Genomic DNA, 23,256 nt, shown 5'->3' with positions numbered 1-23,256 from the left:
CCTCCTTACATATTTTGAGTTCAGTCTAAAGGTTTCTCCATCCATAGTGAACTGTAACCTAACTAGATACGTAAAAAGATTGTAACCTACTCTTGGACCAATCACAGCATTTCAGCCAATTAAGGCAGCCAACTATTCGAACTGTGTCCAAACAAGGCAAGCGCCAAGCTGTAACCAATCTAACTTCCATTAGATTATTCCCGTTTTCATACCTAACTTCCTTTTTCTGTACATAAATTCTTTGTGACTATGAAGCAGTGTCAGAGTCCTTCTGAACCTATGCTGGTTCAGGGGGCTGCCCAATTCACAAAATATTCTTGGTTCAGTAAAACTCTGTTAAATATAATCTGCATAAAGCTTTTCTTTTAACAGAACCCAATTATCTTTTTTCCATAGGTTCACTGGAAAATTAAACAAGAAAAGGCCTAAGCAGTAATGGGCACCTGCTCAATTGTTTCATTCACTCAAACATACTAGCTTTTCTATCTTTGCCCTAGACGTGGCCTCTGTCAAAAATATAGTAACTTCTGAGTGCTTTCAAAGGCTTTAGATATTCAACACAACAGTTCTTTATTTCACCTGCTTTCACACTTCAAACCACTTTCTTTATTCTGACTTGGGGTAGATGTAAGGCTGATTAGGACCTCTCATGTATCTCAAATGGAAAAAAGTCAAAGACAGTGAGAGAAAATAGAAGGGAAAAGTTTTTTTTAAAACAGCTTGACGAAACTTACAAAGGAGGGCCTGGACTGGATTAAGGAAGGTAGAAGGCCCTAAGATGATTCTTCCTTTCAACTAACAAGGGAGGAAAGGACTGAGGCTCTTTGCCTTGTCAAAGACCTCAGGAACTTTCCAGTGATTGAGTAGGGTACCACAAATATACCTAATTTCATGGCAAATTCTTTAAATAAAACACCATCCTTGGCCTTATTAGGGATTATGCTGTCAAAAAAGAGGATGCAAATGGCAGAAAGTACTGTGGCAGACATTAGCCTAGTTACACCAAAGCCATTCATGATCTGCCCTGTGAAGTCTAAAAAACTAAAGCTAAGTGTGCTAGGTGGAGCTTCTGGACAGAGCTTGGCTTTTCTGCTGAAGCCGACAGATTACAATGCTAAGGCCCCTTGTCCCTGCCCTTCCTCATTCTTCCAGCTTGGCATCCAGATGTGAGGGCTAGTGGTGCAGGGCAGCCTTTCCACGTTGAGGTGACAGGCATCAGAAAAGGCCAAGAGAATCCCAGCAAGGCAGGCCCTCAACAAGTTCAGCCTCCAGACTTACCAGGAAAGACTGAAACACCTCTGTTTAAGCTCATGTTAGACAGGTTCTCTGTTACTTGTAAATGAACACATTCTTAACTGAAACCCTCAGCAGTACGCCTCATTGTTGGGGAGTAGGGCAGGGGTGTAGAGTAACCCCCAAGAAGCCATTTGCTAACTGGCAATGTTCTAATGCTGCTTAACTAAATGAGAGATTATACATAAAGTACAGTGTCTCCAGTTTCTATTTCAGTTTATCTTACTAGAAAGCAAATACCAGATTACCAAGCCAAGGATAAAGAGGCTGACTTACAAAAGACTGAAGCTTGAGTTTTACAGAATCACTGTCAGAAAGACAGATTATAAAATAAAGGTCAATTTTTGAAAAACTGTTAGTACATGTTATAAATTGAAACAATATAATTTTAATGATAGAAAATGCTGTGGTTTTCCATCTATGTATCACTAGCACAGTCCCTGGCACTTACTACATAGGCAAATATTTGTATTAAACAAATAAATATTATTAAGCTTGAATTCATACTTTTAACTTTGGTTTTCTTTTTAACCAGTCAATATTTTTGGTCCTGTTTTCTTGATCAATTTGCATTGGTATCTTTTTTACATGTTTATAATATGGTAAATCATCTTTCCGATTTGAAAGTTTTTAATTTTAAAAAACCCATAATCTCATCACGCTGAGGCTTTTATTTTTCATGGAACCTTCCAGGGAGCCCATATTTAGAAGTAGACTTTATATAGTTGCCATAATAACAAATGTTTTGGGGAAGGATGTTTCTGTTGTATTATGAATATTTTTTGTTTCTAAAATCTCCATAGCTATCTTATTGCATGTATGAATTATATTGAGTACTTATGCTAATGTATTTAAACATTATTCTAACATTGGAGATTTAGGTGTGTTCTAAAGATGGTAAGTGTTTCAAATTTGCTGAATTTTTATTTTTTTATTTCTTTAGAGACGGAGTCTCGCTCTGTTGCCCAGGCTGGAGTGCAGTGGCTCGATCTCAGCTCACTGCAAACTCCTCCTCCTGGGTTCAAGCGATTTTCCTGTCTCAACCTCCTGAGTAGCTGGGACTACAGGTGCCCGCCACGACGCCTTGCTAATTTTCGTATTTTTAGTAGAGACGAGGTTTCACCATGTTGGTCAGGCTGGTCTCAAACTCCTGACCTCATGATCTGCCCTCCTCAGCCTCCCAAAGTGCTGGGATTACAGACGTGAGCCACCATGCCTGGGCAACTTTTTCAATGATAACAAATGGTTATTAGTAGTAGGCTACCTAGCAGTACTAAAACACAGGGACTTTACACTGATTTTTCTAAATCTTGTCTCCTAAAGTCTCTCAAATGAAATATTTCAGTGAATTGTTTTAATGTAACATCTTTCCGTCTTTCCATTGGTTTCCTGGAATAGCTAATTGACATCATGGAACACAACATGATTTCAACTATCAAACTGTTAACAAAAACCTTTATATGACTGATGAATGGGAAGTAGTTCTGGCTGCTGCAAGTGGGACACTGAGGTCTGTGTGGGATGCTGGTTGGTCTGTGAACATGTGGCTTTGCTGGACTGAACATGGTGACAGTGACACCAAAGGCAGCAGCCTGAACCTCAATTTGGCCAGTTGGCTTTATTAATGTTCTAGTCCTGAACAGTCAAAAAGGGTTGGGTCTGTGTCACCTTGGCCAAGATACTTATTCTACGAAAGCCTTGGTTTCCTCATCTGTAAAACACAGATAATAATTCAGCATACAGAACTGCAGTGAAATTTAAATGTCATAATGTTCATAAAGTTCTTAGTGCAGTGCCTGGCATGCAAAAAGAGCTAAACATTAAATCCAATCACAAGTCTGTTCCAAGGTGGGTGAATAGGAACAGCTCCAGTCTGCAGATCCCAGCGTGATCGATGCAGAAGACAGGTGATTTCTGCATTTCCAACTGAGGTACCTGGTTCATCTCATTCGGACTGGTTGGACAGTGGGTGCAGCCCACGGAGGGTGAGCTGAAGCAGGGTGGGACGTCACCTCACCTGGGAAGGACAGGGGTCGGGGGATTTCCCTTTCCTATCCAAGGGAAGACATGACAGACTGTACCTGGAAAAACGGGACATTCCCACCCAAATACTGTGCTCTTCCTAGGTCTTAGCAACTGACAGACTAGGAGATTCTCTCCCATGCCTGGCCTGGCGGGCCCCACGCCCAGGTAGTCTTGCTCACTGCTAGCACAGCAGTCTGACATCAACCTGCGAGGCAGCAGCCTGGCTGGGGGAGGGGCGGCTGCCATTGCAGAGGCTTGAGTAGGTAAACAAAGCGACCAGGAAGCTCAAACTGGGTGGAGCCCACCACAGCTCAGCAGGGCCTACAGCCTCTATAGACTCCACCTCTGTGAGCAGGGCATAGCTGAACAAAAGGCAGCAGAAACTTCTGCAGACTTAAACGTCCCTGTCTGACAGCTCTGAAGAGAGCAGTGGTTCTCCAAGCACAATGTTTGAGCTCTGAGAACGGACAGACTGCCTCCTCAAGTGGGTCCCTGATCCCTGTGTAGCCTAACTGGGAGACACCTCCCAGTAGGGGCCGACTGACACCTCATACAGGCGGGTGCCACTCCGGGACGACGCTTCCAGAGGAAGGATCAGGGAGTAATATTTGCTGTTCTGCAATATTTGCTGTTCTGCAGCCTCTGCTGGTGATACCCAGGCAAACAGGTCTGGAGTGGCCCTCCAGCAAACTCCAACAGACCTGCAGCTGAGGAAACTGACTGTCGGAAGGAAAACCAACAAACAGAAAGGAGTAACATCAACATCAACAAAAAGGACGTCCACACAAAAACACCATTTGTAGGTCACCAACATCAAAGACCAAAGGTAGATAAAACCACAAAGATGGGGAGAAACCAGAGTAGAAAAGCTGAAAATTCTAAAAACCAGAGCACCTCTTCTCCAAAGGATGGCAGTCCCTCGCCAGCAATGGAACAAAGCTGGACAAAGAATGACTTTGACGAGTAGACAGAAGTAGGCTTCAGAATGTCGGTAATAACAAACTTCTCTGAGCTGAAGGAGCATGTTCTAACTCTTCGCAAGGAAGCTAAAAACCTTGAAAAAAGGTTAGACAAATGGCTAACTAGAATAAACAGTGTAGAGAAGACCTTAAATGACCTGCTGGAGCTGAAAACCATGGCACGAGAACTTCGTAACACATGCATAAGCTTCAACAGCCGATTTGATCAAGTGGAGGAAAGGATATCAGTGATTGAAGATAAAATTAACAAAATAAAGTAAGAAGACAAGTTTAGACAAAAAAGAGCAGAAAGAAATGAACAAAGCCTCCAAGAAATATGGGACTATGTGAAAAGACCAAATCTACATTTGATTGGTGTACCTGAAAGTGATGGGGAGAATGGAACCAAGGTGGAAAACACCCTTCAGGATATTATCCAGGAGAACTTCCCCAACCTAGCAAGGCAGACCAACATTCAAATTCAGGAAACACAGAGAACACAACAAAGATACTCCCGAGAAGAGCAACTCCAAGACACATAATTGTCAGATTCACCAAGGTTGAAATAAAGTAAAAAAATGTTAAGGGCCACCAGAGAGAAAGGTCGGGTTACCCGCAAAGGGAAGCCCATCAGACTAACAGTGCGGATCTCTCGGCAGAAACCTTACAAGTCGGATGAGAGTGGGGGCCAATAGTCAACATTCTTAAACAAAATAATTTTCAACCCAGAATTTCATATCCAGCCAAACTAAGCTTCATAAGTGAAGGAGAAATAAAATCCTTTACAGACAAGCAAATGCTGAGAGATTTTGTCACCACCAGGTCCGCCTTACAAGAGCTCCTAAAGGAAGCACTAAACATGGAAAGGAACAACTGGTACCAGCCACTATAAAAACATGCCAAATTGTAAAGACCATCGATGCTATGAAGAAACTGCAACAATTAATGGGCAAAATAACCAGCTAACATCATAATGACAGGAACAAATTCACACAAAACAATATTAACCTTAAATGTAAATGGGCTAAATGCACCAATTAAAAGACACAGATGGGCAAACTCGATAAAGAGTCAAGATCCATCAGTGTACTGTATTCAGGAGACCCATCTCATGTGCAGAGACACATATAGGCTCAAAATAAAGGGATGGAGGAAGATCTACCAAGCAAATGGAAAGCAAAAAAAATAAAAAATAAAAAAGCGGGGGCTGCAATCCTAGTCTCTGATAAAACAGACTTTAAACCAACAAAGATCAAAAGAGACAAAGAAGGCCATTATATAATGGTAAAGAGATCAATTCAACAAGAAGAGCTAACTATCCTAAATATATATGCACCCAATACAGGAGCACCCAGATTCATAAAGCAAGTCCTTAGAGACCTACAAAGAGACTTAGACTCCCATACAATAATAATGGGAGACTTTAACACTCCATTGTCAGAATTAGACAGATGAATGAGACAGAAGGTTAACAAGGATATCCAGGACTTGAACTCAGCTCTGCACCAAGCAGACCTAATAGACATCTATAGAACTCTCCACCCCAAATCAACAGAATATACATTCTTCTCAGCACCATATCGCACTTATTCTAAAACTGACCACATAATTAGAAGTAAAGCACTCCTCAGCCAATATAAAAGAACAGAAATCACAACAAACAGTCTCTCAGACCACAGTGCAATAAAATTAGAACTCAGGATTAAGAAACTCATTCAAAACCGCACAACTACATGGAAACTGAACAACCTGCTACTGAATGACTACTGGGTAAATAACGAAATGAAGGCAGAAATAAAGATGTTCTTTGAAACCAATGAGAACAAAGACACAACATACCAGAATCTATGGGACACATTTAAAGCAGTGTCTAGATGGAAATTTATAGTACTAAATGTCCACAGGAGAAAGCAGGAAAGATCTAAAATCAACACCCTAACATCACAGTTAAAGTAATTAGAGAAGCAACAAGTAACAAATTCAAAAGCTAGCAGAAGGCAAGAAATAACTAAGATTAGAGAAGAACTGAAGGAGATAGAGACACAAAAAAGCCTTCAAAAAATCAATGAATCCAGGAGCTGGTTTTTTGAAATGATCAACAAAATTGATAGACCGCTAGCAATAAACAAGAAAAGAGAGAAGAATCAAATAGATGCAATAAAAGATAAAGGGGATATTACCACTGATCCCACAGAAATACAAACTACCGTCAGAGAATACTATAAACACCTCTACACAAATAAACTAGAAAATTTAGAAGAAATGGATAAATTCCTGGACACATACACCCTCCCAAGACTAAACCAGGAAGAAGTTGAATCTCTGAATAGACCAATAACAAGTTCTGAAATTGAGGCAATAATGAATAGCCTATCAACCAAAAAAAAGTCCAGGACCAGACCGATTCACAGCCGAATTCTACCAGAGGTACAAAGAGGAGCTGGTACCATTCCTTCTGAAACTATTCCAATCAATACAAAAAGACGGAATCCTCCCTAACTCATTTTATGAGGCCAGCATCATCCAGTTACCAAAGCCTAGCAGAGACACAACCAAAAAAGAGAATTTTAGACCAATATCCCTGATGAACATAGATGCAAAAATCCTCAATAAAATACTGGGAAAGTGAATTCAGCAGCACATCAAAAAGCTTATCCACCACGATCAGGTCACCTTCATCCCTGGGATGCAAGGCTGGTTCAACATATGGAAATCAATAAACGTAATCCATCACATGAACAGAACCAACAACAAAAACCACATGATTATCTCAATAGATGCAAAAAGGGGTTTGACAAAATTCAACAGCCCTTCATACTTAAAACTCTCAACAAACTAGGTATTGATGGAATGTATCTCAAAGTAATAAGAGCTATTTATGACAAACCCATAGCCAATATCATACTGAATGGGCAAAAACTAGAAGCATTCCCTTTGAAAACCGGCACAAAACAAGGATGCCCTCTTTCACCACTCCTATTCAACACAGTGTTGGAAGTTCTGGCCAGGGCAATCAGGCAAGAGAAAGAAATAAAGGGTATTCAATTAGGAAAAGAGGAAGTCAAATTATCCCTGTTTGCAGATGGCATGATTGTATATTTAGAAAACCCCATCGTCTCAGCCCAAAATCTCAAGCTGATAAGCAACTTCAGCAAAGTCTCAGGATACAAAATCAATATGCAAAAATCACAAGCATTCTTATACACCAATAACAGACAAACAGAGAGACAAATCACGAGTGAACTCCCATTTACAATTCCTACAAAGAGAATAAAATACCTAGGAATCCAACTTACAAGGGATGTGAAGGACCTCTTCAAGGAGAACTACAAACCACTGCTCAAGGAAATAAGAGAGGACAGAAACAAATGAAAAAACATTCCATGCTCATGGATAGGAAGAATCAGTATCGTGAAAATGGCCATACTGCCCAAGGTAATTTATGGATTAAAAGCCATCCCCATCAAGCTACCAATGACTTTCTTCACAGAATTGGAAAAAAACCACTTTAAAGTTCATACGGAACCAAAAAAGAACCTGCATAGCCAAGACAATCCTAAGCAAAAAGAACAAAACTGGAGGCATCACACTACCTGACTTCAAATTATACTACAAGGCTACAGTAACCAAAACAGCATGGTACTGGTACCAAAACAGAGATATAGACCAATGGAACAGAACAGAGGCCTCAGAAATAACACCACACATCTACAACCAGCTGATCTTCGACAAACCTGACAAAAACAAGAAATGGGGAAAGGAGTCCCTATTTAATAAATGGTGCTGGGAAAACTGACTAGCCATATGTAGAAAGCTGAAACTGTATCCCTTCCTTACACCTTATACAAAAATTAATTCAAGATGGATTAAGGATTTAAATGTTAGACCTAAAATCATAAAAACCCAAAAGAAAACCTAGGCAATACCATTCAGGACATAGGTATGGGCAAGGACCTCAGGACTAAAACACCAAAAGCAATGGCAACAAAAGCCAAAATTGACAAATGGGATCTAATTAAACTAAAGAGCTTCTGCACGTCAACAGAAACTACCAGCAGAGTGAACAGGAAATTTATAGAATGGGAGAAAATTTTTGCAATCTACCCATCTGACAAAGCGCTAATATCCAGAATCTACAAAGAACTTAAACAAATTTACAAGAGAAAAACAACCCCATCAAAAAGTGGGCAAAGGATATGAACAGACACTTCTCAAAAGAAGACATTTCTGCAGCCAACAGAGACATGAAAAAATGCTCCTCATCACTGCTCATCAGAGAAATGCAAATCAAAACCACAATGAGATACCATCTTACGCCAGTTAGAATGGCAATCATTAAAAGTCAGGAAACAACTGATGCTGGAGAGGATATGGAGAAATAGGAATGCTTTTACACTGTTGGTGGGAGTGTAAATTATTTCAACTATTGTAGAAGACAGTGTGGCGATTCCTCAAGGATCTAGAACTAGAAATACCATTTGACCTAGCAATCCCATTACTGGGTATATACCCAAAGGATTATAAATCATGCTACTATAAAGACACATGCACACATATGTTTATTGCAGCACTATTCACAATAGGAAAGACTTGGAACCAACCCAAATGTCCATCAATGATACACTGGATTAAGAAAATGTGGCACATATACACCATGGAATACTATGCAGCCATAACAAAGGATGAGTTCATGTGCTTTGCAGGGACATGGATGAAACCGGAAACCATCATTATCAGCAAACTATCACAAGGACAGAAAACCAAACACCACATGTTCTCACTCATAGGTGGGAACTGAACAATGAGAACACTTGGACACAGGGCAGGGAACATCACACACTGGGGCCTGTTGGGTGGTGGGGGCCTGGGTGAGGGATAGCATTAGAATATCTAATGTAAACGATGAGTTGATGGGTGCAGCAAACCACCATGGCACATGTATACCTATGTAACAAACCTGCACACTGTGTACATGTACCCTAGAACTTAAAAGTATAATAAAAATAAATAAAATAAATCCAATCACTTCATTTAGTTCCTTAACTGAAACTTGGGCAGGTGTCAGAATTTACAGTCTACTGTTCTTCAGTTTAAAGGAATATTTTAGAACCGATCAAAAAGAGGTTACTACTGCCCTGCCCGTGGCTGGATGCTTCTTCCTATTAACTTGAATTAAATCTAATCCACTACTAACAAATTATTATCTGTACATATTTTCCAACTGGGAACTGTATTTTCAGAATAGGTTAGTCAATTCCCTTCACATTCCAGATCATACATTAATGAAACAATATTTGCTTTTAATTATTTGTATAATTTAAAAATGGCTAAGTAGGATAATACTAGAAGCGAATTAAAATTTAAAAAAAATTAATTAGCCAGGCATGGTAGCAGGTGCCTGTAATCCCAGCTACTCAGGAGGCTGAGACAGGAGAATCGCTTGAACCCGGGAGGTGGAGGTTGCAGTGAGCCGAGATCGCACCATCGCACTCCAGCCTGGGCAACAAGAGCGAAACTCCGCCTCAAAAAAAAAAAATTAAAAAAAATTAACAAGTCTATAAAACCTGCTACCTCAAATTTAATAACTTTATTTCTCAAAACTATGTTTAAGTTTTAATTCCATAATTACCTGTTCATGTCAAAAGACTAAAATCAGCGTCTTCCACAGCCCTTTCTCCCTACAACTCCTCCACCACCAGCTACAAGAGCCACATCCTCTTCTGGTTTCCTAGTAACCACAAAGTCACCTCCTTTTCTTTCTTCTTCACTGTCTCCTTCAGCTACCAAATACTGGAAATTCTACTATTGCTTATATCTTGCCTATTTCCCCCATTGCTACAGTCCCTTTCCTATCCCACTGATGCTGATACCTCCAAGAATTTCTTTACTGTCCTACTCTCTCCCATCTAAAAGCAGACAAGAGTGTTCTTCTCAAGCGCATATCACTGCCTTTTCAGAATTTTATACTCCTCATTGGCTCTTGATTTAAAAAAAAAAACTTCCATAGTCTCCTGGTCCTACTCTCATCAGCGATTCCCATGTTTATCTCATCTTCAGAACCCTGGAATCTAATCTTGCTGCGCATTCCTTTCAGAATTGACTGCAACCTCAAACCTCTCGCTCCATCTCTTTTCTCTAAATTATGCAAATTCATCAGGCTTCAAAAGACTTGTACACCTACCCCTAAGTCTAAACAATTTGGTGACACCTTTATTTCCCATTTTCTCATGTGTGTTCTTTATTTTAATATATAGTTACTGTAGGTTCAGTGTGTGTGCACACACATTCATATTTATGTTACAGTTGTCCCTCAGTATCTGAAGGGAATTAGTTTCAGGAGCTCCCCCCAACCCCCATACCAAAATCCAAGGATGCTCAAATCCTTGATGTAAAATGGTGTAGTATTTGCATATAGCCTACACACATCCTCCCTTATACTCTAAATCACCTCTAGGTTATTTATAATACCTAATACAATGTGAATGCTATGTAAATAGTGGTTACCCTGTATTGTTTTTTAAATTTTTATTTTTTTATTGTTGAACTGTTCTTTTCTCCTGAATATTTTTCATCCATGGATGGTTGAATCCAAGGATGTGGAACCTGCAAATACGGAAGGGCCAACTGTACTTATGGTCCTTTTACGTATTGTGATACGTCATCCCAGGAGTATTTTCCACATGGTATATACTCAAATGTTATCCCATGTTTCCTCTAGGAATTGCCTGGAAGAGTGGATTCTAGAAGGAAGAATGGGTGACTAAGATTTACTCACATATCAGAAAACCAGAAAATTCAGAAGATCTTAGTGATGGCACCACCACCATTCACCAGCTTAATCTAGAAACCTGGACATCATCATTGACTCACCTTGATGATGCAATTAACCACCAAGTCATGACCTCTCTGCTTTCAAATTTTTTCTTGAAACCATCCATATTTCTCCATTTTCACTGCCACTGGCCCATGCCAAACCCTCATGTCTCCTCTAGAGCTTCCTACATTTTCTTTTAGCTAGATTTCCTCTGAACCACTTTACACAGAAAAGCTAAAATGAATTTCTTTAAAAAACATAAATTAGATGGTTTCATGCCTCTGCTTTAAAAACCTTTCAGTACCTTCTCATTATCCTTAAGATGAAGAAAAAAGTCCATACCTGGGCCCAGGCAGTGATAAGAAGTGCCCAACTCTCCAACTCCCTGCCCCTCCCACTCCCTCTGCAGGTGGCTCTCTACCCTTGGGTGAATCTGGGTCACCTGGAGGGCTTGTTAAAGCACAGATTATGGAAGGGTGAATAGCCCCCAGAGTTTCAGATTCAGGAAGACTGGAATGGGGCTCAAGAATCTGCATTTCATATCTTTAAACAATGGAACATTATCCAGTCATAAAAATGAAGTACTGATACATGTACAACATGGATGAACTTTGAGATCATGCTAAGAGAAAGAAGTCAGTCATAAAGGATCACATATCATATAATTCCATTTGTATGAGATGTCTAGAATAGGTGACCCTGTAGACAGAAAGCAGATCAGTAGTAGCCTTCAGCTGGAGTGAGAAAGGTGGGGGGCTTGGGGACCCATTGCTAAAGGGGTGTGAGATTTCTTCGTGGGGTAATACAAATGTTCTTAAATTGTGGTGATAGCTGACAATTCTGCAAATATCCTGAAAGCCACTGAATTGTATAGTTTAAATAGTTTAAATGGTATGCTAATCATATCTCAATAGTGCTGTTTTAAAAAAAAACTGAATTTACAAATATAACAAGTTCCCAAGTAATGCTTAAGCTTAAGGGGCCACTGCTCTACACTAACCCTATGCAGTCTCCCTTCATCTGCTCAATCGTACCCATGGTACAAAAGTAGTTTAGGGGAACCACTAACCTTCCTGTATCAAAACTTCCCATAAGGTAGTCAGAAACCAATGAAACCTCTTTCCAGCTTCATCTAGCTAACTCATATGCTCCCTCTTATGCCCTCAGCTTTAAGGTCACCCTCTCAAGTAAATCTTCCCTGATAAAAGCACCCAGGTATTGTACTACTGCATTCTAGACTGGGTGCCAAAGTGAGACCACATCTCCGACACCCCACACACAAAAAACACCCAGATTAGGTAAGATTTTTGCTTGTAAACATTTTCACTGTGTCATTAATTTCCCCTTTATAAGATTAATTACACTTTTAATGAATTAAGTAATAGGTTACCTAAAGTGTACCTTCCTGCTAGGATGTAAACCAGGTTAAGACAAGGAAGAATTGCCACAGTGTTCTCAGACAGATTCCCGGGGCAAGCCATAATAGAATCAGATATCTGCACCGGCGAGGAATAAAAGTGAAAGGGATCAAACCTTAACACCACCCCCCTCAAGCAGGTACATGACACTTCCAATCCCACCTGCTATTTCGTCCTTTTGTCCAGGTGTGCATCAAGTTCTCTAAGAGGAAGACAAAGAAACATCTATCAAAATATTTCTCCTAGACCTCTTGAAGCTTGTAGGGAGAGTAAAAGAATAATACAGCCAAGAACAACAACCAAGATGAAGCATAAATTTATTTGGTGGGTTTAATTCAGCTCACCTTTGGCTTAGCAAACCCAACAAAATCGTGATCAAGATGGAACAACAAAAGCATATCAAGTTAGGGGGTTCACCATCGGTGTTTATCTGTAAAGGAGTAGAAACTATGAGAAAAGAAAACAGAACAGGGACTCAAACAGCATTTGTAAAAATCAAAACAAAGATTCTGAACTCTGAGCTACAATGCACATATTGTCAAACAAAATCCCACACAAATTCCATCCATTTGTTCACTGGAAAGGACTGGAAAATTCACTTGATCTTTAGCAAAAATAAATCACAGTGTGGTAATGCCACACCAAATATTCTTACCTTTCCTTCTCAAAACTTCAGTGAATACAATCATATTTCATAAATAAATGAATAAAATAGGATTGTAAGCCACAGTACTTCACATCAGCTATGTTAAAATAAGTGGCAATTGATTTGGAGTATTCTTTTAAGATTTGGACTATTAATGAAAAAAATTATTTCTTTTTTCATACACTACAGCAAGTTATAAAAGTGTTCACAAATTCTCTACCTTGTGCATCCACACCCTGACACTGTGACAACGCAACTATTCTCACCAAGAGATGGAGTTTACTTCTCCATCCCTTGAATCTTGATGGATTAGCAAGACTGATATAAACAGAATACTGAAAAGTACTTGGGGCTTTCCTTCTTACCACTATTAGAACCTTGAGACCACCACCAAGTGAAGAAGCTTGAGCTAGCCAGCTGGACAATGCAACATACATGGCTCAGTCACCCTGGCCAACAGCCAGACCATTCTCCACCCCAAAACCTGCTGCTGCCATCTCTGGGGTGCTTTCCAAATCTTTGTCGGTTTCATGTGTTTATGCCCACTCTTTCTTAAGCTCCTTTTAATTACTCTTTTCCATACCCCATCTCTTTCCTCACTTCACTGCTAATTCAGGCACAGACGCACTAACTTCACTATGAAAACAGTGCCAAGGGCACAGGCCTTTCTCTATTTACAGAAAATGTAAATGAACCAAAATGTACTCTCCTTTATTTCTTTAAAGGACAGCTATAAATATTGCCAAATAATCACAAAAGTTACTTTACGCCAGACATTAGACTGTTTACAAATCCCAACAGCCAGGACACACATAATTTGATGATAAGTTCTAAAATATATAAATTATACCTTCGAATAATTATGGTTCCAGGGTAAGCAATTAGAAAGGTTCCTAAGTGGAGATAATCAGATGATTTAAAGACTGAAACCACAGAGACAGACAAAATGATATTAAATATGAATCACATGTGAAAGGGAACACACCCAATTTTATGTTAAGGTGAAACCAGCAGTTTGCTTCTTTTATTAGTAACGTGGATCGATGTTTTCTCAGAATAACTCGTTGTCTTTTTTGCTTGAAATTTTTGATCTTGTCCTGAAGACTAGCTGCTGCTAAAACAATGCTAACCTAAAGATATAGGAGTCTCTTTGACAAAATGACCTTCATGTTAAGGGGAAATGCTGTTTATCTACTCAGACATGCATCTGTGATGTTCATAGCCTTGTTTCAGTTATAATAGTTGTCTTGTTTTTTTCTTAATTGATTTTGTTAATAATACCTTAACACAGGGTAGGGAAAGGTGGCACAGTGTATTGCATTATATACATTTATCATTGATTTACCTAATGTTACATTGTAGATTAAACACTATTAAGTGTTAATACTTGAAAAGGAGCACTTATACCATAAGTCTTAGGAAACAATGTTTGTAATAAACTTAACTATGTTACATATCAGCAGGCAAAAATATAGAATGTTACATAGTGTTACATGATGTGATTATAGCTCCTGCTTTAAAAAAAAAAATTTCTAAAAGTCACCCCCAACCCAAAATATCCACTGGGTCCCCCCTCCTTACTGCTAGGTCCATTCTCCTCTGCATGGAGGTTTTCCAGACATTGATTCATCCTGAAAATATTTATTGAGTACCAGGCCTAAGATGTCAGGCACCGTGAGAGATCTCAGAAACCACTCTGACTCCATGCTCCATCTGGGCCATACCTAGCCTACCTCATGTCCTACTGTACACCTGAAATCCAATCTGGTTACAGCCTCTCTCAGAGTCTCAGTGGCCAAGGACCAGTTTGCTGTCGTTCTTATACTAATGTTCCAATCTGTTGCAGAATGATACTTTTATAAAACAAGAAACTAATTTCTAGAAAAATTAAATAACAAAGATAAGCTATAAACCTGAAGTTTTCATTACTATAGTTGATAAAATTACTCAGTAAAGTCGCTATAAAAGTTTCTAAATGATTACCCTCAATTGCAGTACTTACACTGGTAACACAGTTAAGTTCATGGACCACACTTTGAGTAGCCCTGCTGCAGACACACTTCTGAGTCTTCACTTTAAAGGTTCTTCTCCACTAAAATCCCCTCCATATTGTCCATACTTCCTATCCAAGTTCTATTTATTCTTCACAACTCAGCCTCAAATCCACACTGCACTCAACTAAGCCTACCCAGTTGTTCTTAATTGGAGGTGATTTTGCCCTCCTGGGGGACATTTGGCAATGTCTGAAGACATTTTTGGTGGTCACAGCTGAGGGAATTTGGGAGAAGGATACTACTGGCACCTGTAAGTAGAAGCCAGGGATGCTGCTAAAACATCCTAAAATGCACAGAACAGCCCTCACAATAATGAATTATCTAGCCCAAAATGCCAGCAGTGCCAAGGCTGGGAAACCCTGACTTATGCTAACCACTGCCCTCCAGAATCATCTCCTTCACCAAACTCCCATTTATACCCACGGTCACCAAAAACTAGCATTTAATAATATACAGCCTTGCACTGTTTAATAACAGTTGCATGTGCCTGTGCCTCTTTCCCTGACAACCATCAACCTCTCTGGAGGATGAAGACAATGTGCACATCACATCTGCACCCCCATGGGTCTCAGTCAGGTAGCTTCAGAGGGGCTGCTTAGACCCAGCAGCTGATTTATTCCCCTGTTTGATGTAATGCAAGTGGCTCTAACTACTTTCTCCATCAACATGTGTATAACAAACTACTTTTAGTCTGCATTAAAAAAAAAAAAACCTTAATACTTAGTGATGTAAAGCCTTAATAAAACGTTAGCAGAACCATGGAATGAAAGATGAGGGTGGTTGGACTTTACTGTTTTTACATTTCCTGTCAAGATTGTATGTTTATTTTCTAAAGAAAAAAGTCAGCCAAGCATAAAATATGAACTTACGGTGCCACTATTTGATGAGATTCCCTCTGAAAATTATATACAACTCTTCATACACGTGCCTCCTGTTAATTAGAGGATACTTTGTAGAAGACCAGCTACAGCAAAAATTGCTGTAACAGTCAAAATCCTCCACAGTAAGAAGGAAATCCTGCTGAGGATAGTATTTTCTATAGACAAGAATTGCAGGACTCCAGCCAAAGGCCATGTCCTTATCAATGTGCGTAGATGCCACTCTGCAACACAATGTGTTTTGTAATATGTTGTTCTCATTTCTGTATCAGTCAGTCCTCAATTGTGTGAAAAGTTATCCTAACAGATTATATAAAAACGACTTCTATTTACATTTGAAAAATAATAAAGAACAGGATGATTTCCAGAATTACATTTTAATAGTTATATAATTATATGTTTACATAATTATTTATATATTTATACATTATTTATATATTACTTATATATTTTTATATATTTATATAATTATTTATACTTATATAATTAGTTCACATTTCCATAGTAGGCATAAATTGATATACTTAAGGGAAAGTCTGGATGCCCTCACCTGCTGATAATTTGGATATTTGTCTTTCAATCCCACGTTGAAATTTGATTGTCAATGTTGGAAGTGGGGATTGGCAGGAAGTTTTTGAGTCATGGGGGCAGATCCCTCAAGGATGTCTTGATGCCAATCTGACCAGAGTGCATGAGTTCTCACTCTTGTCTCCCCCTTGAGAACTGACTGTTAAAAAGAGCCTGACACCTTCCTCCCTTCTCTCTCTCATGTCCTTCCTCTCTCCATGTGATGCCTGGCATGAATAGATGCTTTCTGAAACCCTCACCAGAAGCAGATGCTGGTGCCATGTTTCTTGTACAACCTGCAGAACTGTGAGACAAATAAATCTCTTTTCTTTATAAATTACCCAGCTTCAGGTATTCCTTTATAGCAACCAAATGGACTAAGACACCTGCATTCTATGGACTCACCTTCTGTCTTGAGTTGGTTATCTCATCGGTACTTTCCTCCCTCCTTGGGCTACTAAGTAATGTTAGCTTCCCTGTCTACTGAAAACTCCAACTATCTAACTTTGGCTGGCGACTCAATGCTATTTCTGTCCTACATAACTGCCACTGGGAACTTTTGTATCTTTCTGAAATCTCTACAGGCACTTGCCCTTCCCTCAGATGATCCTAATTCCTGCATTCCAAATAGAAGAATGTCCAACTTGGAGTGTGCCTGCAAATTCTGGTCTCTCCACCTCAAACTTCTCTATATCTTCAGCCATATAATTCTCCATTCCATCTTGACTCCAAAGAAAAAGTGAAGAAATTAACAAAGGAGAATTAGGGTAACTGTGTGTGTGTGTGTGTGTGTGTGTGTGTGAGAGAGAGAGAGAGAGAGAGAGTACATAAGAACTAGCATTAAAAATAACAAACCAAAACCCTTTAAAAAGGTCAAGAGGTTCACTCAGACGTTTACAAGGACTTTCATTGTGCTAGACACTTCCCGAGGAACTAGAGAAACACAGGTGACAAAACAAAGCCTCTAATTTGATGCAGTGCAAAGTCTAAAGGGAAGAAACAGAGCTTGCTTACAAGTAACTTCAATTTGCAATTGGCATTAACAGAGGCATGCCTATAGAGCCAGGGCAATCAAAGGGAAAAGTGCATGGGGGCTAAAATGCTATACCTATGTGTAGACAAAGAAGAGAAGCACAGCAGCAGAAACATAAAAAGGAGAAACACAAAAAGAGCAGCTCCTAGGATGATGGGAAAAGAAAGTCTGTAAGTATTATAACGAAAGGTAAAAAGAGATGATGAAAGGCAAAAAAAGGAGCTACAAATGTGGGGGCCAGAGTTAGGAGCAAATAACCTACTTTCTCCTGGAATTGGAAATTAAGGTTTTCTGTATACTTGAAGCTCACCCTGCCAAACACAAATTTATTATTATATTTTATTTTAAACTACTTCTATTTAGAAATCTTTCTAAAATATACCACATATGTTTCTGCATTGTAAAGCAAAGACATCAAACCAAAATATGCCAAACCTGATTTAATCTGTTCTAGACTAAGAATCTTCATGATTATCCGTTTTTGTACTTTGATGTGGTGTGCTGACATTCCCAGAGTCCATTCAAATGTAAAAGTCTGCTGTTTCACTCTATGCCAAACACAGTCTGAAACTATGCTTCTGGAATTCTCCAATTCTGCCTTAAGAAGGCAGCTGTCACTTCTCAGAGCTTCCCATTATGACTTCCCTCACTTGGGCTTTGAGGACTTTCTGCCTGTTTCATTAACAGTCCTCTGGGTGAGGTGGTCCTACAGGGTGGCCCTCTGCCATGAAGAATGTAGAATGAAGAGCTAATCACCTCTCAGTGGCTTTTCTGCTTCCTTCCAGGTCTCCTGCTTCATTCTACATGGTTCTAGAATTCTGATATCGAATAGAATTCTACAATAAAGTTATCTTTAATAACATAGATTCTTCCTGCCACTTATTTAAGAGCAGTAAAATAAATCTTGTCCCTCACAGCCTTTATGTTTTCCAAAGTAGACTTCTAGCTACACTCTAATCCCGTTCCTCTTTGACATGGTCATAAACTCTTGATTAGCTTTATTCTGATATGGAAAATACAGAAACAGTGTTTCTTTTGCATTCATTCAATAAAATACTATGTGCCAAGTGCTCTAAAAGGAAACGTGGGGGAATTAAAAGATAAACAGAGCAGGTCCCTAACCGTGAAGAACTAAGAACTCAAAGAACCTTGACTGCATTGAGGCCAGGAGAAAACATTCCACAATCTACAGCATGGAGGGAGGTGGAAGAAAAAGTCTCTCAGTTTGGAGGGCAAAGGTGGAAGGGAGGGGAAAGAATAACCTTCATCAGGAAATAGCAATGCCACTGGCTTTGAAGAAATGAGGCAATCTTACTAGACACAATGCAAAGTGAGCACAATAAGGCAAAGGAAATAGCATGAGAAAGGGATAGGAAATTGAGAGAAAAAGCAAAAAGAAGCCATATATATATATTATATACATAATATATATAAGTCAAATATTTATATATATATATATATATATATGCCAAAAGAATAGAGAGAGAAAATGTTGCAAAGGTAGGTCAGAATCAGATCACATAGGGCCCAAAATGCCAGACCAAAAAGGCCTTGAAGCTGTAAGCTCTGAAAGGTCAGTGAAGTTTTTCTAGGTTTCTGAACCTAACACACAAGATTTACTCTTGTTAACAAGATGAATTTTTTCCCTTTAATGGAAAAAGAACTCAAAGGTGAATTATTAATCATTTCATTTGTGTTAATTATCTCTCAGAACCAAGCTCACTACTAAAACACTGCTGTGGAATTAACTACAGGGTAGCCACTTGTCTTGCTCTCACACTACAGGAAATACATACAAATGGAAAAAAGGGGTCATTGAGTCTAAAACAAAGGGCAGCGTGGATATACAAATCAAATTTATGTATTTGACAAAAAAGAACAGGGAAAGCAACATCTGTTCCAATTCACAATAAATACAAAATATTTAGGTCTTTTAACTTTCCACTGGCGTCTTTTAAATAAGTAAAATTTTTTAGAATCTTAAAAACAGCCACCTTCCCAATTCAAGATTTGCTATTTTTCTATCTAGCACTGATGACTTTCTTTGCCTTCATCCAAATAGATATACCTGCCTTCCTGACTTACCTACAGGATGAGTACATTTAGGATTATATTCCATATGAGCCTGTGTTGTACCAATTTTCTATGATCATCTTTGCTCCCCAAGATTAAGAGTTGTTTGGGGGGAAGGATCATGCCATATACTCATTCTGCATCCTGAACATGGCTGAACACTGGACAATAGAAGATATTCATAAATACATAGGAGTTGATTAACCCATTAATTTCCAAAATACATATTCCCTAAAGACTCAATTCTGTTATTCAGATGGTCTGCGCAAGGAATAGAAGAAAAATCTGAAATTCAGAGCTAGAAGAGATTTAAAAAAAAAAGATACCCACAACCACTTCTTAAAAAAAAAATCAACATTATTAGTCATTAGGAAAATGCAAATCAAAACCACACTGAGATACCACTGCATTCTCTAAAAGTGCTACAATGAAAAAGACAAATAATCACAAATGTAGGAGAGGATGCAGAGAAACTGGAACCCGCATACATTGCTAGTGGGAATGTAAAATGAAATGGCCAGTTTGGAAAACAGTTTGGCAGTTCCTCAAAAACACAAAATATAGCATTATCATACAAACCACCAATTCCACCCCTAGGTATATGCCCAAGAGAACTGAAAACATACGTTCATACGAAAGCTTATACGCAAACGTTCAGAGCGGCATTATTCATCATAGCCAAAAAGTAGAAGCAACCCAAATATCCATCAACTGATAAATGGATAAACAAACTCTGGTATATTCATACCACAGAGTATTATTCAGCCATAAAAAGAAATGAAGTGCTAATACATTCTACAACATGAATGAACCTTAAAAACATTATGCCAAGTGAAAGAAGCCAGACATCAAAGGTTTCATTTATGATTCTATTTACATGAAATGTCCAGAAGAGGCAAATCCATTCAGTCAGAAAGCAGATTAGTGCTTGCCAGGAGCTAGAGGGAGGTGAGAATGGGGAGTGACTACTAATAGGCATGAATATGGGTGATAAAATATTCTGGAATTAGATTATTGCACAACATAGTAAACATACACACACACAAAAACACATTGGGACATACAATTTTTAAAAGTTAATTTTATGGCATGTGAATTATATCTCAATTATGAAACAACAGCAACAATACAACAAAAAACCTGAGGCCCAGAGAAGCCAAGTTTCTTGTTCAAAGACATAAAGCTGATTAAATGGCAACACCAGAACCAGATTCCAAGTCTCCCAACTTCCAATGCAGTATGCTAGCTCCATAATACACTGCTCTAGAAGTATTAGGACAATGGATCCTGAGCCTGGAAGCAATGTAGACTTGAACTAGTCATTTAACAGGTCATATCTTATCAGAAGAGGAAGATTAATTAAATGATCTCTTCAGTTCCTTCCAGTTTTAAAGCAATCTGAGTCCTCTCAGATTGAGACCATTTCCTCTCTGATACTGTAGAGTGGTGGTTCTCAACCAGGGGCGATTTTGCCCCCTAGGGGACATTTGAGAATGTCTGGAGACATTTTTGGTAGTTGCAACCAGGAGGAAGGGTGCTACTAGCACCCAGTGGGTAGAAATAAGGCAAACTGCTTTATATCTACGATATATAAGACAAGCCCCAACAACAAAGAGTTGTCCAGCCCAAAATGTCAATAATGCCACTGATGACAAACCCTGGTTTAGGGTATGATCAACTATTTTCAAGCTTTTCAAGGCAGTTCCACCCTAAAGTTAATAACCTCAGAGTAGCAGTTTTGAGATTACAGAGTGACTAGAGGCTGACACCATGCTAGCACCAAGCACATAGCAAATAGACAGGTACTTTTTAACCCCACAGTAGTCAACCTCTCCAAAGAATCAAATATTCAAATGCCAACAGAAGTCAGACAGTTAATAATGTGAAATAATGAAGCCAGCAAACAACTAATAACCATTTAAAACTATTATTTCCTTCCTTTAACACACACACACAAACTTGCTGGCTCCCATTCTTTGTGAAACATATATATAGCCTTCTTGATATAATCTTATGGTTTCCCACTTTTGATAGACATAGATGCCAAGAAATACTTTCTATTATAAGATAAAAGAATATACAAGCTCAGTAACAAATGGCTCAGAGTTGGGAAAATGGTGAGAATGATGAGGGGCTGTGTAGACACCAAGGATACAGGCCCTAAGGCAAGGGATCCATGCCAAGTTCAGTTCCAGTGGATCCATGCCAAGATGCCATGATACCACAATGGAGTGAGGTGCCAGGATCAAGTAATCTTCAGATGTCTTAAGAAGAATGGGAAATCCAGGTTATGTTTGTGTCTAAGAAAGGTAACTCCCAGTATTTAAAATATTCGCTCAAAAGAATTTAAAATGGTATGTTAACTCGAAAGAGGGTGTTTCAGACTTGCAACCAGATTGTGACTTCCAGCCTACACTAACCTTAATAAACAATGACAGTTTGGGGTATTCCTAAGGCTATGTTCCATTTAACTCAGGACCTATTTTTTTTTTTTTTTTTTTTGAGATGGACTCTCACTCTGTCACCCAGGCTGGAGTGCAGTGGTGCAATCTCGGCTCACTGCAACCTACTCCATCTCCTGGGTTCAAGCAATTCTCCTACCTCAGCCTCCTGAGTAGCTGGGATTACAGGCGACCGCCAGCACACCCAGCTAATTTTTGCATTTTTAGTAGAGACAGGGTTTCACCACTTTGGCCAGGCTGGTCTCCAACTCCTGACCTCTGGTGATCCGCCCATCTCGGCCTCCCAAAGTGCTGGGATTACAGGGGTGAGCCACCGCACCTGGCCAACTCAGGACCTATTATCTGATTATTTGAACATTATTTTTTCCTTAATTAAATCTTTATAGCTCATTTAAAGTTGAAAAAAATCAGAAAATTATTGCCAACTTCAATTTAAATGACACTCAATAATAATAATGGCTGCAATTTCATTAAGCTTCAACAACTTTACAAGTAGATTTTCTGAGATCCAGAGAAGTAAAAAGGCATGTTCAGCCACCTTGCCCATTAGAGTATCAGATCCATAATTCAAATCCAGGTCTTTCTGCCCTTAGAGTCTACATTCTTTCTACTCATCACTGACCTTGTATCACACAAATTTCTTCTATCTACCAAGCTTATGAGGATCTCTCAATAATTTACATATAAATAATCTAATATTAGAGAGATGGTTGACAATAAACAAAGCACAATGATCTTGGAGCAATTAAACTGGACAGATAAAGAGTGTAAACAGCAGCTTCATTGACCACTCCTGCAGGCCTCCTCCCTACCGGTGTGTGTTGACTGAATCTTTCCCTTTACAGATGGAGGCTGTCTACACTCCCCCAGACCCTCAATTCCCTCCCTTCCACCAACAAACCCAACTCTGGCCTCCTCCTTTCTACTCCCTCTCTTGCATTCAACTCCCTCAGTAGGCTGCAATATATTGATAAACTCCTTCCACTCACAAGAACACTTTTGTGCAGAGCATACAACAGGGAATAATCAGCATA

General features: G+C 39.1%; 1 protein-coding gene across 6 annotated transcripts in view; it reads right to left on the bottom strand.

The window, feature by feature from the left end:
• SH3BGRL2 (SH3 domain binding glutamate rich protein like 2) overlaps positions 1-23,256 on the bottom strand; it is a 166,016-nt gene that overhangs the window by 36,250 nt on the left and 106,510 nt on the right. The window lies entirely within an intron of this gene.

This window comes from Pan troglodytes, chromosome 5 (assembly GCF_028858775.2).
Source record: "Pan troglodytes isolate AG18354 chromosome 5, NHGRI_mPanTro3-v2.0_pri, whole genome shotgun sequence".
NCBI classification, from domain to species: Eukaryota; Metazoa; Chordata; class Mammalia; order Primates; family Hominidae; genus Pan; species Pan troglodytes.
The sequence above is the reverse complement of the archived record's forward strand: the minus strand, read 5'-3'. Positions and strand labels throughout refer to the sequence as shown.